Consider the following 18,818-nt stretch of genomic DNA (forward strand, 5'->3'; position numbering starts at 1 on the left):
CCCTAGCTTGCGGCCCAACCTTAGGAGCTCGGCTACTCTTAGCGCTCGAGCCCAGGAGGAGTGCTAGACCAAGGGGTTCAAGGAGTACCTGATGCATGGGACACTGCCGGAGAAGGAAGAAGATGCGGAGTGCGTGGCCCAACAGGCCACGACATACTACATTCAAGACGGCGAGTTGTACAGGAAATGGCCGAACGATGTCACGCTGCGCTGCATCTCCAGTGATCAAGGGAGGGAGCTGCTGATTGACATACACAGCGGGGACTATGGACATCACTCATCATCACGGACCCTCGTCGGTAAGGCCTTCCGCAGTGGATTCTATTAGCCCATAACACTCAACAATGCAGCCGAGCTGGTGAAGTCCTGTGAAGCTTGCCAATTCCACGCCAAGCAAATCCATCAGCCTGCTCAGGGCCTTCAAACCATCCCGCTCACATGGCCGTTCGCGGTCTGGGGGCTAGACATCCTAGGCGCGTTCCCACGAGCGCCAGGGGGCTACCGTTATCTCTACGTCGCCATCGACAAGTTCACCAAGTGGGCGGAAGTGGAAGCCGTCCGAACAATCCCAGCCGGCTCTACTGTCAAGTTCATCAAGGGCCTCGTGAGCCGCTTCGGGGTCCCCAAATGCATCATCACAGATAATGGCTCGCAGTTTACTAGTAACCTCTTTAAAACCTATTGTGCTAACCTTGGAACGCAGATCTGCTACGCTTCGGTGGCCCACCCCAGGAGCAATGGTCAGGCTGAGCGCGTCAATGCTGAGGTCCCGAGGGGCCTCAAGACCAGGACCTTCAAGAAGAAGCTGGAGGACTGCGGCAGGGGCTCGCACGATGAGTTCTAGTCCGTGATGTGGTCCATCTGCACCACCGCTGCCAAGCCAACGGGCGAGACTCTGTTCTTTCTCGTCTACGGAGCTGAAGCAGTCCTCCCTCACGAGGTCAAGCATCGCTCCGCCCGGGTCCTGGCGTTCGATGAAACGCAACAGGACGCCATGCGGGGGATGGATCTTGTGCTGGGGGAGGAACGTCGTCACGAAGCTGCATTAAGAGTGGCAAGGTACCAGCAAGCGCTGCGGCGTTAGCACTGCCGCAACATTCGCTCCAGGACACTCGTGATGGGTGACCTGGTCCTGAGGTGGGTCCTCTCCAGGGAAGGGTTGCACAAGCTCTCACCCATGTGGGAGGGCCCGTTCAGGGTCGTCCACATCTCCAGGCCTGGCGTCGTCTGCCTGGAGACGCAAGAGGGGACACCTATCCAAAACACCTGGAACATCCAGCACCTCCAGAAGTTCTACCCATGAAGCAAGGCTTAGAGCTTGTGAAGCAAGGCCCAGAGCCTGTGAAGCAAGGCCCAAAGCCTATGAAGCAAGGCCCAGATCCTGTGAAGTAGGGGCTAGAGCCTGTGAAGAAAGGCCCAGAGCCTGTGAAGAAGGCCCGGTGCCTGTGAAGAATCACGGCCCGTGACACTCTGACGTAATAATGAGTTGGGGCTATACACTCCCCGGAGTCTCAGGAGCGCCGGCCTCAGGCCCTGGGGCTCCCTCCCACGCCTAGTGGACAACACTTAGCTCCGCGCTGGTGAGAAGACATGAAGACTACATTAGGTGCCTGACGCGGCTTTTTATTTGCTTTCCGCAGTTGGCTCGTTTCTCCTTAACCAAAGTTTGCCTTTGGCGTTCCTTGCTGGTTTGGTTCCTTCGCCTTTTACTACGTTTTTCGGCTCTGGTTTGCTCATGATCCCTCTCTCGCATACCTCGCGAGGGGGCTAGGCAGGTTCCCTCGCGAGCATTTTTCTTTTCTCTGCCTTCTCGCGAGTCACCCTCGTTCGAGCCTGGAAGCTGGCGCGTCTCTCCTAATCCGTGCCCCTTGGGTACCGCGATGCAAAGCGCCAAGTCAAGGTTTGGGTTAACGGCAAATACTCTAGCGCACCCCCTAACAATTTTTTTGCAGTTTTTGAGCAAACGCAGTCATCTCGTGAAGGAAAGGGCGTCCCAAACGCGCCAGGTTAGGTTATCTTTGCGCAAAATAACAACACGGCATGGGAATAACACGCACGTTGCATTAACCAAGAACCACAGTTCGATACACGCCCCTTTGGGCCCATACTGGTTTCATTTTCTGATGCAGGAAAAAAAGGAAAAAGCTAAACAAAGTGGTGTTTCAGCAATGCACAGAGGCAGCCCCTTAGTGACGCCCCGAGCCTAGCCAGACCCCTCCTCGCGCTTCACGGAGGTGCAGCAACGAGATGACCTGCTGCCTCCTTCGAAGCGGGTGCAGTGGCTGGTCGTAGCCACCGCTACCGGAGCTGTCACTGGAGGAAGAGCCGTCGTAGCTGGAAGAGATGTGGTCGCCGCCGAGGGCAGGCTCGCCCTCATCCTCGTCGCGACCGTCACCAAGGCCGAGCACCTCCTCACCGTCGTTCGTCTCGGGGCAGCACCCGGCGTGGCGACCATCTTCCCAAAACACCCTCACATAGAGGGTCGACCCACCGTCATACCTGAAGTGGAGCATGCACCGCCTGCCTAGGCCGCACGCGTGGGCAAACGTCTGCCAACCGCGGGCCAGGGCCATGTTGCCCACGGTAGAAGTCTCGACCGCGACCAAGGAGACCTTGCTGCAGCAACCATCCGCCTGCAACCGGAGCCCACCTGGACCAGGGGTCGGCAGTTCATCGACAAGGAAGCGCGGAAGCTAGAGCCAGTTACTGGCCGGGTTCTCCGACCAGACAACGAACTCCGGCGACACCCCCGCTGAATGGAAGCGCGGGCGGGGAGGTCGCGCCACCATCGCGTGCCTCCCCTCGTCAGCTGGACCGCCATGGTTCGGACGGTCCCCTCCGCGTGCCGTGGCGCCGTGATAGAGGCAAAGGTGTCCCGATGTTTCGATGAGATAGTGGCTATCGTTTCTGTGGGATTCGACCTTGACGATCCGACTACGATCGTGCGAGACGTCGCGCCTTAGCAATCGCTAAACCAACTTCCGAGGGGTTATTGACCACGCCGAAGCACGATCAACCTGACCATGAGGGTCTGTTTCCTGCGAGTAAACGAAGAACAAGCAAGAAACTGAGATTCCAATCTGGATATTAAGAATATAAGATGAAATCTTTATTGATCAAGGCGAGGTTCTGTGACGTCTTGGTCTGGTCGTTGGACAAAAACAAAGTACGCGAAGTTGCAGCTATGGGGAACTTTTAATCTAAACAAAACCCAAATTCTAAACGATGCCCTAAGGGCTGTATATATGGAGGAGAGAGGGGGAATTTTGTGGCCCTTGGTGGAGGGGTCCGAAACCAACCCTAACTCTTGTTTCCCCACACATACGGACTCTAAAAACAGCCTATACTTAAGTACTTTGAAAATACATGGGCCTGGCCCAATAATAAGGTGACGCATCACCTAGAATAGCCTCTGGACTAAATTTATGAAGTGGCATCTTGTATATTTCGTCCCATGCTTCATGCACTCATTATGGTGGCTTCAGAGTCTTGGAATCATCACTTGTAACTTCATTCTTGTTCCCCCTGCACATGCCATCATCTCCATGCTTGAACTTGCTCCAAGGTTCATCTTTCTTGTCCAAGCTAGGCCCTTCATTTGTAAGCAAAACAAGTGTATCCAATTTAGGCAGCATCATATTCTCATGAACATTAGAATCGTTACCAAGAAACGAAAATACCTGATAATTCCATTGTCGTGTGCGAGCTCTAGTAATTGGTCCAGTATGTTTAGCAGCAGGGGCTGTGGGTGTAATAATTGTATTGATGTCCTCATCATCCTCCTCTTCTTGAAATGAAGTCGTCCTCGATGAAAGTTCATCGTCCCCACCCAAATAAGGCTTCAAATCTGCAATGTTAAAAGTGGGACTAACCCCAAAATTTGCAGGCAGCTCAAGTTTATATGCATTATCATTTATTTTCTCTAACACCTTAAAAGGACCATCAGCACGTGGCATTAGCTTTGATTTGCGCAAATTAGGAAATCTATCCTTACGCAAGTGTAACCAAACAAGATCTCTAGGTGCAAACACAACATGTTTTCTACCCTTATCTCCATCAAGTTTATATTTAGCATTCATGCGCTCAATGTTTTCCTTCGTTAACTCATGAATTTTTAAAATCAATTCAGCACATTCTTTAGCATCAAAATTAACCTTCTCCAAAGATGGAAGAGGCAACAAATCAATAGGTGCACGAGGTACGAAACCATACACAATTTCAAAAGAGCACATCTTAGTACTAGAATGCAATGAATGATTATAAGCAAATTCAATATGAGGCAAGCATTCTTCCCACATTTTCTTATTATCCTTCAAAACAGCCCTAAGCATAGTTGACAATGTTCTATTGACTACTTCAGTTTGTCCATCAGTTTGGGGGTGACAAGTAGTACTAAAAAGCAGTTTAGTCCCCAACTTAGCCCATAAACATCTCCAAAAGTGGCTAAGAAATTTAGTATCACGATCTGAAACAATAGTATTTGGCACACAATGCAAGCAAATAATTTCACCAAAGAACAAATCAGCAACGTTAACAGCATCATAGCTTTTATGACATGGTATAAAGTGTGCCATTTTCGAGAACCTATCCACGACAACAAATATGCTATCCCTCCCCTTATTTGTTCGAGGTAAACCTAAAACAAAGTCCGTAGATATATCCTCCGAAGGAACACTAGGTACAGGCAAAGGCATATATAAACCATGAGGATTGAGTCGTGACTTAGCTTTTTGACATGTAGTGCAGCGAGCAACAAAATGCTCAACATCCCGTCTCATCTTTGGCCAAAAGAAACGTGTAGCAAGTATATCCTCCGTCTTCTTGACGCCAAAGTGTCCCATTAATCCTCCTCCATGCGCCTCCTGCAACAACAAAAGACGAATGGAGCTAGCTGGAATGCATAGCTTGTTAGCACGAAACACAAATCCATCATTAAGAACGAACTTGTTCCAAGTTCTCCCTTCCTTACAATTCTGCAATACATCTTTAAATTCAGCATCATGCACATATTGATCTTTGATGGTCTCCAAACCAAATATTTTAAAGTGAAGTTGTGAAAGCATAGTATAACGACAAGACAATGCATCAGCAATAACATTTTCTTTACCCTTCTTGTTTTTAATGACACAAGGGAAAGTCTCAATGAATTCAACCCATTTAGCATGTCCACGGTTCAGTTTTGCTTGACTTTTATTGTGTTTCAAAGATTCATGATCAGAATGTATAACAAATTCCTTGGGCCATGAATAATGTTGCCATGTTTCTAAGGTCCGAATAGTTCAGACTAGGCCCACTCAATTTTTCAGAAAAGTATGCAACAGGTTTGCCATCTTGTAATAACACACCTCCTAATCCAATTTCACTAGCATCACATTCAAGTTCAAAAGTCTTATTAAAATCAGGAAGTTGGAGTAAAGGAGCATGTGTCAACTTATCTTTCAATACCGTGAAGGCTTCTTCTTGTGCGGTACCCCAAACAAAAGGCACATCCTTCTTTGTAAGCTTGTTGAGAGGTGCAACAATGGTGCTGAAATCTCTCACAAAATGCCTATAGAAACCAGCGAGGCCAAGGAAACTCCTCACTTGTGTGACCATTTTGGGTTGTGGCCAACTCTCAATAGCTTCAATCTTGGCTTTATCAACTTCAATTCCCTGTGGAGTAACAACATAGCCAAGAAAAGATACTCGGTCGGTGCAAAAGGTGCACTTTCCAAGGTTACCAAACAAACGTGCATCACGTAGAGCAATAAAAACAACACGTAAATGTTCCAAATGTTCCTCCAAAGATTTGCTATAAATCAATATGTCATCAAAGTAAACTACCACAAATCATCCAATGAAAGCACGTAAAACTTCGTTCATTAACCTCATGAAAGTACTAGGTGCATTAGTTAACCCAAAAGGCATGACTAACCACTCATATAATCCAAACTTAGTTTTAAATGTTGTTTTCCATCCATCTTCAAATTTCTTACGAATTTGATGGTATCCACTACGCAAATCAACTTTGGAGAATATTGTAGAGCCACTCAATTCATCAAGCATATCATCTATCCTAGGAATAGGATGACGATAACGAATAGTAATATTATTAATGCCTCTACAATCAATGCACATATGCGATGTACCATCCTTTTTCGGCACTAAAATGATAGGAACAGCACAAGGACTAAGGGATTCACGTATATAACCTTTGTCGAGCAGTTCTTGTACTTGACGCATAATCTCCTTCATCTCCTCTGGATTGGTACGGTATGGTGCACGGTTGGGTAATGATGCATCGGGAATTAAGTCAATTTGATGCTCAATCCCTCGAATAGGTGGTAATCCCGGTGGCACGTCTTGTGGAAAGACGTGAGTGAACTCCTACAAAATGTTAGTGACAGCAGGAGGCAAAGTGGAAGGCACGTCCTCGAATGAAAATAATGCCTCTTTGCACACAAAAGCATAGCAAACAGATTTGCTAAAATCTAAATCGTCAATATCAGATTTGGTGGCAAGTAAACATGCACTTCTCAATTTAATTTCAGAAGCAACACTAGATGGTTTATTATTAGGCTGGATTTGTTGCTCAAATTCTTTTGCCACAATATGATTTTCACTTTTATTTTTCTCCTGTTTTGCTTTATTAGCTCTATTAATATCATCTTTCAAAATGGAATCAGGAGTCATAGGAAGCAAAGTAATATTTTTTTCCTTATGAACAAGAGTATACTGATTGTTTCTACCATGGTGTATAGAATTTTTATCAAATTGCCATGGTCTACCAAGTAATAAAGAACATGCTTGCATAGGTACCACATCACAATCAACATAATCAGCATATGTAGAGATACTAAAATGCACACGAACAGTACGTGTTACCTTAACTTTGCCGCTGTTGTTGAACCATTGGATGTAGTAAGGATGTGGATGTGATCTTGTGGTGAGAGATAGCTTCTCCACTGTCGGTGTCAAAACCGGCGGATCTCGGGTAGGGGGTCCCGAACTGTGGGTCTAGGCCAGATGGTAACAGGAGGCAAGGGACACGAAGTTTTACCCAGGTTCGGGCCCTCTCGATGGAGGTAAAACCCTACGTCCTGCTTGATTAATATTGATGATATTGGTAGTACAAGAGTAGATCTACCACGAGATCGGAGAGGCTAAACCCTAGAAGCTAGCCTATGGTATGATTGTTGTTGTGTATGTTGTCCTATGGACTAAAAACCCTCCGGTTTATATAGACACCGGAGAGGGCTAGGGTTACACAAAGTCGGTTACAATGGTAGGAGATCTACATATACGTATCGCCAAGCTTGCCTTCCAGGCCAAGGAAATTCCCTTCCGGACACGGGACGGAGTCTTCAATCTTGTATCTTCATAGTCCAGGAGTCCGGCCAAAGGTATAGTCCGGCCATCTGGACACCCCCTAATCCAGGACTCCCTCAGTAGCCCCCGAACCAGGCTTCAATGATGATGAGTCCGGCGCGCAGTTTGTCTTCGGCATTGCAAGGCGAGTTCTCCTCCAAATTCCATGTACCTGTTGAATAAAGTCCGGTTTCTTGTAGATGTTGCGCTCCTTGGCTTCTACGCCCAATAATGGCTGCTTCCCACGTGTCAAACGAATATGAAAAGTCTGAGTGTTTTTACATTCACACCCCTAGCCGCGTAAACGAGCTGACCTATTTAAGGGGACGAGGATTTAGATCCAAACCACATCTTCCCCCCTTCGCGAGTGTTCATCAGAGCGCATCCGACAAAGGTCCATTCCACCATGGCCAGCCGTCGCGACTCCTCCTCTCGCCCTTCCAACCCTCTGCCTGGATATTGGGAGAGATGCTCCATCCCGCATAGCGAGCTAGTGACGCTCCAGCCTGGATATTGGGAGGCGGGCGTGAGAGCAAGCGGAGAGTGCCCCTAATCCCTCCAAAGGAGAGCGGGTGTGCCTCGTCCCTTATTTAATAAGGGGGCTCGGATTTCCAATCCATCCATTTCTCCGGGGGCTCCTGGAGTTCTATGGCCTCCAGCTACACAATCTCACGCCTGCCTCCGTATTGCATATCGCGGGCTTCGTAGCCCTCTGTGAGCTGTTTTTGGGTATCGAGGCTCATTTCGGGCTATGGAAAAGGTTATTCTGCCTTGTGCCCCACTCTAAGGAGGGGTCAATGTATCAAGTGGGCGGAGCCAAAGTGTGGCGCATCACCGGGAACGGATATCTGCCCGGAACCCCAAAGAACACGTCCGAAGACTGGCCCTCGGAATGGTTTTATATAGAAGATGTCCCGCTGCCGGATCCTGTCCGGATCGGCCTCCCTGAATTCGACAGTGCTTCCTTAAAGAAGCGCCTAAGCTGGCGTCCACGGAGCCCTCAAAGGGAATGTGACAGGGACATCATTTACCTGATGGGCCGAATAAGATTGTTAGCCCATTCCGGACTAACCATGATCGGGGTTATGGCCGAATTCATTATGCGGGGGGGGGGGTGCAACCGCTTCAATATAGAAGCCACCCCATGTGGGACTTCAACAGGGAGGATGACGCCACCCGCTACGGCCGTAAGGGGCCGGATTCAGCTGCAGTTCTACTAAAGATCTTGTCCACTTTGTATAAGGGAGAAGAGGAGGAATTTCTCCGCGTCAACCCACAGGGTGGATTCTCTATGTACAATCCCCCAAGCTGGGTAAGCGGTCTTATTTACATGCCCATCCGTTTTGTATTCCCATTGTTAAATATTCAGCCTGATGACTTCAACGCAGGAACTGCGCCGGCTGTTAAGGAAATAAGCAGCCCTCCTCCACAACCCGAGGACCCAGGACGGTCCCTTGACCCGGCCTCTCAAGAGGATCCGGACATATCTGTGGAGCTGATTGATGGAGTGTTCCATCAATTGAGCAAGGACAACGCCTTGGTGGCCATTATGGCCGATTACCCAGGGCTAATCCCGGCCTCCCAGGTAACTGAGATCGAAGTCCCAGTAACCCGAATAGGTGTCCGCCCTCTTGTGTTTTCAGTTTCCTGATTACAACCGAACTTTGCAGGGGAGGTTTTTAAGGCGGAAGGCCGAACCTGCAGCGACAAGCCAACGAGGGGCCGCAGGGCCCCGTGGGCAGAAAAGAAGTGCAGTCCGGACCGAGGCGTTAGCGCAAAGGTATGGCGCGCCCCCTTGTCCCAAGTGTTATACCTTCGAGGCACATTGACACTCGTGCTCTCTTCAGGACAAAGAGACCTCGCCGTACTATATCCGGAGAGGCTGCCAATCACGCCTCCACCAGCCAGGCCCCAAAGCCTGGTCCGGAGGCGGAGGCGAACGCAAGGCGCGCGCCAGACGCTCCTCCGATGGAGGATGTGGACGGGTTGTCTGCCACCAACTCTGAGGTGGAGAGTGCCATGAACCACAGGCGTCGCCGGACAATTCTTCGCCATGCTTGTTTCTCCCAAGGGGCGTTAGATGCCTTCAACTCGGGAGATGCGTACCTCCGTTCCGCTCAAAATGGTCTAGTCAGAGCCACGAAGAAATATGTAAAAGATATACGGGTAAGAAAATTTTGGTAATTATATATATACCAGTAGCCCCCGAGACTTGAAACAGTTAGAATAACTGATTTAAGGATCATTTGTTATGCAGGTTCTTACAAAAAATAATTCCCTACTGTCCAAGGAGCTGGAAGAGTGCAAAGCCCAACTTGAGGCCGCACTAGCCGCGGTAGGGGAGCCCAAGGAGACCCCCTCTGGTAATATACACTTCGAAAGATAAGTATTTTGCGAAGCACGGCATGGGTGCGAATCTGAAAAATGAAATTGCAGATGGCGCCGGATTGAATCCGGAAAGGCAACACCTCCTACGCCAGCTAAAGGCTGGTGAGAAGGTGCTAACAAAGGTGAGGCGGGAGAAGAACGATCTCCAAGATGCCAACACCAAGTTGAGCGTTGAGCTGAAAGATGTTCGTGCCCAGCTGTCAGACTCCGTGAAGGAGAATCAACGGCTTCAGCGCGGCATATTTAGTAAGTGCTTGAACGAACCTTTGAAAGAAAGTTCGGCGGGGAAGTGGACTAATAGAGCAATGTCTGTAGGTGTGCTAACAGGTCGTCCTGCAGAGGAGATGCCCAGTTCTACGGGTGACCTTCTTCCCGAGCTCTCGCAACTGCTCGATCGAGTTCGGCAGGCGATGCAAGGCGTCGCCCAAGACCTGTGGCCATCTGTCTCCATGCCCGAAGGTCTTGGAGAGCTTGCGGAGAAGCTAAAGGGAGCATGGCGGTGCTTCCGATTGTGGAAGATATCGGCCTGCCGTCAAGGCGCTAGGGAGGCCTGGGCCATGGTGAAGATGCGGTACGCAAAGGCTAACCCCAACCACATGGCCGAGGTCGGTCCTGTAGGGCCCGATGGGAAGGAGATCCCTATAAGCTTAGTATACGACCAAGTAGAGTTGGCCGCAAAGTATTTCCAGCAGGACTGTAAATTAGACAGCCTGTTAGATGGTATTGAAGAGGAATACAATCAGTCAAAATGACTATGTAATTTAATTGACATTTATAATGCCTTCTAGCCAGATTGTAGATCATTTGTCATGGCCGACCTTTTTGCTTCAGCCTCGGGACCTGACGGTCCGGAGTGTGTCCGAATTCCCATGCCGTTATATAGGAACCGGGGAATGCATGGAGACTAGGCATAGGGGTCATTAGTGCGTGAACAGACAAGTGCCCGACTAGTTATGTTATATTACATGGTTAGTAAGAAACATCTTCCAGGGAGAATAGTTCCGTTAGGGGTTCCTTTCCCTGGGAGGCATGCCCTAAGGTGCATGTCCATGCTGCGAAAAGAAACGCGGGAAAAACATCTGGGGGCGTATAGATAAAAATAAAAAAATATCATCTTTAGTTCATCGACCGAATATTCCCTTAAGAACACTAGCTTTCGGCTTCACCCAGTCTGAGGTACACGTCCGGCTGACCCGGCAGTAACAATCGCAGAGGTGCTCCCTTTACCACCTAGCCGAACAATCGGGAACGTAGGGGTAAGCACAGGAGCCAGGCAACCCAGCTTGGCCAAAACTTAAGTCATATAGATGCATATAATGGTGAATAAAAGGTACATGCGGAAGTGTGACACATGTGTTGGGCATGAAGCCCGTATGAATAAGCTTATGTTTAATGAAGCCCCCAGGTTTAATGAGCACGGATAGCGCGTCACTTTATGAGCCTTTAAAGGCTATAAGAGAGAGAGAGAGAGAGAGAGAGAGAGAGAGAGAGAGAGAGAGAGAGAAGAGAAATGTAAGACAGAAAATATATAAAAAATGGACAGAGGAAGGAGACGAACACAGAGTCCGGCGCTAGGCATAGAATCTTCGGAGACGGGCTGCGTTCCATGGGTTTGGCTCGAGTCGGTTATCCGATGCATCCCGCAGGCGGTACGCTCCACCAGTCAGGACTTGGTTAATTATGAAGGGACCTTCCCACTTGGGCTTGAGTTTGTCCTTTTTCTTGTCCGGTAGTCGTAGAACTAATTCGCCAACGTTGTAATTTTTGGCCCGTACTTCTCTGCTTTGGTATCTTCGAGCCTACTGTTGATAGAATGCGGAACGGGCTTTTGCCACGTCATGCTCCTCCTCCAATGCGTCCAAGTTGTCCTGCCGATCGAGCTCGGCTTCTCTTTCTTCGTACATGCGCACTCGAGGTGAGTCATGAATTATGTCGCAAGGCAAAACTGCCTCTGCGCCGTACACCATAAAGAATGGTGTGTATCCGGTGGTGCGATTCAGCGTGGTCCGCAGCCCCCAGAGTACGGAGTCCAGCTCCTCTACCCAGTGCGTGTTAGATTCCTTGAGGGACCGCAATAATCTGGGTTTGATGCCGCTCATGATAAGACCATTTGCACGTTCGACCTGGCCGTTAGTTTGTGGGTGATAGACGGAAGCATAATCGAGCTTGATGCCCATGTTTTTGCACTAGAGTTTTACCTCGTCGGCCGTGAAGTTCATGCCATTATCAGTGATGATGCTGTGGGGGACACCGTAATGGTGTACAACCCCGGATATAAAGTCTATCACTGGTCCGGATTCAGCCGTCTTAACAGGCTTGGCTTCTATCCATTTGGTGAAGTTATCCACCATGAACAGTAAGTATTTTTGCTTGTGGGTTCCGCTTTTAAGGGGTCCAACCATGTCAAGCCCCTAGACCGCGAAGGGCCAAGTAATGGGGATAGTTTGGAGGGCGGTGGGTGGCATATGGCTTTGGTTTGCAAAGAGCTGGCAACCGGTGCATCGTTGGACTAAGTCCTGAGCGTCTGCCCAGGCCGTCGGCCAATAAAAGCCTGTACGAAAGGCCTTGCTTACAAGGGACCGAGCTGCAGCGTGATGCCCGCCGAGTCCGGCCTGAATTTCAGCCAGGAGGTTCCGCCCCTCCTCTTCGGAGATGCACCTTTGAAGGACTCCAGTAGTGCTTTTCTTATAAAGCTCTCCCTCGTGGACTCTGTAGGCGTTCGATCGCCGCACTATGCAGCGTGCCTCATTTTGGTCCTCAGGGAGTTCCTACCTAGTAAGGTAGGCGAGGAATGGTTCTGTCCATGGGGCGATGACGGCCATTATTACGTGGGCTGAGGGTGTTATTTCATTGGCAGAGCCTCCGATTGTGTCAAAATGTTCGGAGTCGGGCAGTGCGGTTGGGTCCGGGCTGTTATTGTTCGGCTCCCCTTCCCATACTACGGATGGCTTGAACAACCTTTCCAAGAAGATGTTGGGGGGGGGGACTACATCGCGTTTTGCGCCGATGCATGCCAGGACATCTGCCGCCTGATTATTTTCCCAGGCTATATGGTGAAATTCAAGCCCCTTGAACCGAGTTGACATTTTTAGGACGGTGTTGCGGTAAGCTGCCATTTTTCGATCCTTGGCATCGAAGTTTCCATTTATTTGGGATATTGCGAGGTTCGAGTCCCCGCGCACCTCTAGGCGTTGAATGCCCATGGATACTGCCATCCGGAGACCATGTAAAAGGGCCTCATATTCGGCTGCATTGTTGGAGTCCGTGTACATAATCTGGAGTACGTATTGAACTATGTCTCCTGTGGGGGACGTCAAAACGACGCCAGCCCCCAGTCCGGCAAACATCTTGGAGCCGTCGAAATGCATGATCCAATTTGAATATGTGTCATACTCTTTAGGGAGTTCGGCCTCCGTCCATTCTGCGACGAAGTCAGCCAAGACTTGCGACTTGATGGCTCGCCGTGGCTTATAAGTTATGTCGAACGGGAGGAGCTCAATGGCCCATTTTGCGATCCGGCCCGTTGCGTCACGGTTGTTTATAATATCGTTAAGTGGTACTTTTCGAGGCTACTGTTATTGAACACTCTTGAAAGTAGTGTCGTAGCTTCCGGGATGCCATGAATACCGCGTACGCAATCTTTTGATAATGCAGGTACCGTGATTTGCAGGGAGTGAGGACAGTGGACACATAATAGACCGGCTTTTGAAGGGGGGATTTGTGTCCGTCCGCTTCTCGTTCGACGACGAGCACTGCGCTTACAACCTGATGTGTTGCTGCAATGTATTATAGCGTTGGTTCGCCAATGTTTGGCGTGGCCAGGACTGGGTTTGTTGCCAGTATGGCTTTTATTTCATCGAGTCTGGCCGTGGCTGCATCCGTCCATTTGAAGTGTTCGGTGCGCCGAAGGAGGCGGTAAAGTGGTAGGGCCTTTTCTCACAAGCGGGAGATAAAGCGGCTTAGAGCCGCCACGCATCCGGTTAACTATTGTATTTGTTTGAGGTCCTTTGGGATATCCAGTTGCGACAGAGCTCGGATCTTGGATGGATTTGCTTCAATTCCTCTACTGGATACAATGAAACCCAAGAGCTTTCCGACTAGAACGCCGAAAATGCATTTTTCCGGGTTGAGCTTGATGTCGTATGTTCGGAGGTTATCAAATGTGAGCCTCAAGTCGTCTACTAGAGATTCAACATGTCTTGTTTTGACGACCACATCATCTACATATGCCTCCATTGTTTCACCGATCTGGCTTGCCAGACATGACTGAATCATGCGCTGATATGTTGCGCCGGTGTTTTTGAGCCCGAAGGGCATCATGTTGAAGCATAATGGGCCGTATGGTGTGATAAATGTCGTTGCGGCTTGGTCTGGTTCTGCCATCTTGATTTGATGGTAGCTGGAATATGTGTCGAGGAAACACAACGAATCGTGTCCTGCGGTAGCGTCGATAATTTGATTGATGCGGGGGAGGGGGAAGGGATCCTTTGGGCAAGCCTTGTTAAGGTCTTCAAAATCAACACACAGGCGCCAGGATTTGTCCTTCTTTGGTACCATCACCAGGTTTGCTAGCCAGTCCGGATGTTTTATCTCTCTGATGAATCCAGCCTCCAATAGCTTTGCTAGCTCCTCTCCCATGGCCTGTCTCTTAGGTTCGGAAAAACGCTGAAGAGCCTGTTTGACAAGTTTGAATCCTGTTTGGATATTTAAGCTGTGCTCGGCCAGCCTGCGTGGGATTCCTGGCATGTCTGAAGGGTGCCAGGCGAAAATGTCCCAGTTCTCTCGTAGGAACTCTCGTAGTGCGGTGTCTACATCAGGGTTTAACTGTGCCTCGGTGGAAGCTGTTTTATTGCGGTCTGTTGGACGAACTTGGAATTTGACTATTTCGTCCGCTGGTTTAAAGGAGGTGGACTTGGATCTTTTGTCGAGTACCACATCATCCCTATTCACCGTAGAGCGTAGCGCAGTCAGTTCCTCAGCCGCTAGGGCTTCGGATAGTGCCTCGAGGGCCAGTGCGGCTGTCTTGTTTTCGGCGCGGAGTGCTATGTCCGGATCACTAGCGAGAGTGATGATCCCGTTAGGCCCGGGTATCTTGAGCTTCATGTACCCATAATGGGGTATTGCTTGGAAGATTGTAAACGCTTCCCGCCCTAGCAGAGCGTGATAACCGCTGCTGAACGGAGCCACATGGAACGTGACCTCTTCGGACCTGTAATTATCCGGCGTGCCGAACACCACAACTAGTGTGATTTTTCCTGTACAGCGCGCTTCCCGACTGGGGATTATTCCTCTCAAGGTTGTGCTGCTTCGCTCAATGCGGTTCCAGTCTATTTCCATTTTTTGAAGGGTTTCCTCATAAATGAGGTTCAATCCGCTGCCGCCGTCCATGAGTACCTTGGTAAGACGAAAGCCGTCCACTATTGGACTGAGGACCAATGCGGCTAGTGCTCGGGCTGTTCGGAATTTAGGTTCATCACTGGCGTTAAAGGTAATAGCCGTGTCACTCCATGGGTTTATTGTTGCTACTTCGTAGACTTCGGCAAGGCTGCGGTGTCTCCTTTTTCGCATATTATTTGATGCGAAAGTCTCGAAGAATGTTAATACCGTATTAGTGTCTCTGGGGTGGCTTTCTGTGGCCTCCGGAATTAGGTGATTTTCGCCAATTTTGGCCACCTGCCGGAGTATCCAACATGCTCTGAGGCAGTGAGTTGGTGTGGCATCCTCTGTACTGTGAATTTTACAGGGTCCATTAAGCCATCCTTCCAGTACGGTTCCATGCCCTGTAGAGGGGTTTTGCTTTTTAGTGCTTGACCCGGGTGTCTGGTGATGATGCACCCTTTTATTCCGGACTGGGTTTGTATTCAGGGCCGGATTGTCCCAAAATTTTATTTCGGTTTTCCAGGCGCTTTCCATCGCACAGTACTTTCGTACAATGGATGCCAAGTCAGCGAAGCGTGTAATATCACGGCGACTTATGGCGTTGAGTATTCCCTTGTCCATGTAATTATTGAAGAAGATTGAGATTGCGTCTTCCTCGCGGCAGTCCCTTAGCCTGTTCTTAACCAGGAGGAATCTGGCCCAGTAATGATGTATTGTTTCATCGGGTTCTTGCCTGATTTTGGATAGATCGCTTATGTTGGGGTGGGTGGGTGGAATTAAATCTGAAGCCTCGCCCCATCTGAGTCTCAGAGGCCGAGGAATTTTTGAACTCAAAAATTTGGATTCCTGGATGTTGTCCAATGAATCCAGCCTGTCGCCTGACTCTAAGTTCAGGTCTTGAGTGATATCCTCCCCTCCGCGGGTATCCGGCTTGGAGGGATCGGGAATCCGGACGTAGCGAGTACTTAAGATAGATGAAGGGTCGCCACACTGTCCCTCTACCACGGCAACATGATGGGTGACATGGGGAGAGTTAATCTCTCTCAGATCGGGTTTAGGCCCAATCTGGTCGTAATCCGTAGCGACTCCCAGGGCGGCGAAGCAATCCAAGAGCTCGTTTATGGAGGAGAGCTCCACTGGATCTAACTGCTCGGCGAGTTCCGAGCTGACATGAAGATTGTTTTTGATGGCTCGAGAGGTCATCGTCGGCGCAGAAGCCGAACAGGCGGTCATAAGAAAACCACCTAGCCGGAGGGTTTGGCCGACAGCCAAAGCTCCATTAGCAACGGTGCCGTCTTTAAAGACAGGGCGAGGCATCCTTCCTGATGGCGACGACACAGAGGAACTCTCAATGAAAGCACCAATGTCGGTATCAAAACCGGCGGATCTCAGGTAGGGGGTCCCGAACTGTGCGTCTAGGCCGGATGGTAACAGGAGGCAAGGGACACGAAGTTTTACCCAGGTTCGGGCCCTCTCGATGGAGGTAAAACCCTACGTCCTGCTTGATTAATATTGATGATATGGGTAGTACAAGAGTAGATCTACCACGAGATCGGAGAGGCTAAACCCTAGAAGCTAGCCTATGGTATGATTGTTGTTGCATATGTTGTCCTACGCACTAAAAACCCTCCGGTTTATATAGACACCGGAGAGGGCTAGGGTTACACAAAGTCGGTTACGATGGTAGGAGATCTATATATCCGTATCGCCAAGCTTGCCTTCCACGCCAAGGAAAGTCCCTTCCGGACACAGGACGGAGTCTTCAATCTTGTATCTTCATAGGCCAGGAGTCCGGCCAAAGGTATAGTCCGGCCATCCAGACACCCCCTAATCCAGGACTCCCTTATCCACCATCTCCATGCTAGACAAGTTATTGCAGCTCCCTCCATCTATGATGACGCGAACAGAACGTTCTTTCACAACCCCCTTTGTATGGAACAAATTATGCCTCTGATTTTGCTTAGCTTGTGTAACCTGCACACTCAAAACATGTTGAGCAACTAAATATTCATACCTGTCAACATCTTCAGCAGCCATGTATTGTGTCTCATGATCAGAATCATCCCCACCGTGTTCTTCATGTGTAATAAGAGCCAAAGTCTCCTCATCATAGTCACTAGCAGACTCATACCCACCATCCTCAGTAGCAATCATCACATGCTGAGATTGGCATTCTCTCGCAAAATGTCCTTTTCCCTTACAACGATGACAAATAATATCACTTGTGTGCCCTATTGATGCCATGGAAGAAGAAGAGCTCTGCACAGGCCCGACAGGTGTGCTCTTGGCAGATAGTGGTGGTTGTGCCTGCTTTCTTGAATCACGGGTGGAGGTGGCACCTGATGGACGTGCTGGTGGAGTGGAAGTAGAGGATGCACGTGGTGTCCATGATGAAGATCGACCTGCAGAAAAGTTAGTTCGCGCCAATGCTTGTCGATCCTGCACTTCACGTTCAGCTTTACAAGCAAGATGGAATAAACTAGTGATATTAGTATACTCCTTATACTCTAGAATGGTCTGAATCTCTCTAATTAATCCACCCATAAAACATGCAAGCATAGCTTCATTCTCCTCAACAATAGCACATCTAATCATGCCAGTTTGTAATTCCTGATAATAAGTATTTTGCGAAGCATGGCATGGGTGCGAATCTGAAAAATGAAATTGCAGATGGTGCCGGATTGAATCCGGAAAGGCAACACCTCCTACGCCAGCTAAAGGCTGGTGAGAAGGTGCTAACAAAGGTGAGGCGGGAGAAGAACGATCTCCAAGATGCCAACACCAAGTTGAGCGTCGAGCTGAAAGATGTCCGTGCCCGGCTGTCAGACTCCGTGAAGGAGAATCAACGGCTTCAGCGCGGCATATTTAGTAAGTGCTTGAATGAACCTTTGAAAGAAAGTTCGGCGGGGAAGTGGACTAATAGAGCAATGTCTGTAGGTGTGCTAACAGGTCGTCCTGCAGAGGAGATGCCCGGTTCTACGGGTGACCTTCTTCCCGAGCTCTCGCAACTGCTCGATCGAGTTCGGCAGGCGATGCAAGGCGTCGCCCAGGCCCTGTGGCCATCTGTCTCCATGCCCGAAGGTCTTGGAGAACTTGCGGAGAAGCTAAAGGGAGCACGGCGGCGCTTCCGATTGTGGAATATATCGGCCTGCCGTCAAGGCGCTAGGGAGGCCTGGGCCATGGTGAAGATGCGGTACGCAAAGGCTAACCCCAACCACATGGCCGAGGTCGGTCCTGTAGGGCCCGATGGGAAGGGGATCCCTATAAGATTAGTATACGACCAAGTAGAGTTGGCCGCAAAGTATTTCCAGCAGGACTGTAAATTAGACAGCCTGTTAGATGGTATTGAAGAGGAATACAATCAGTCAAAATGACTATGTAATTTAATTGACATTTATAATGCCTTCTAGCCAGATTGTAGATCATTTGTCATGGCCGACCTTTTTGCTTCAGCCTCGGGACCTGACGGTCCGGAGTGTGTCCGAATGCCCATGCCGTTATATAGGAACCGGGGAATGCATGGAGACTAGGCATAGGGGTCATTAGTGCGTGAACAGACAAGTGCCCGACTAGTTATGTTATATTACATGGTTAGTAAGAAACATCTTCCAGGGAGAATAGTTCCGTTAGGGGTTCCTTTCCCTGGGAGGCATGCCCTAAGGTGCATGTCCATGCTGCGAAAAGAAATGCAGGAAAAACATCTG

This window comes from Triticum aestivum, chromosome 5A, assembly GCF_018294505.1.
Source record: "Triticum aestivum cultivar Chinese Spring chromosome 5A, IWGSC CS RefSeq v2.1, whole genome shotgun sequence".
Lineage (NCBI taxonomy): Eukaryota > Viridiplantae > Streptophyta > Magnoliopsida > Poales > Poaceae > Triticum > Triticum aestivum.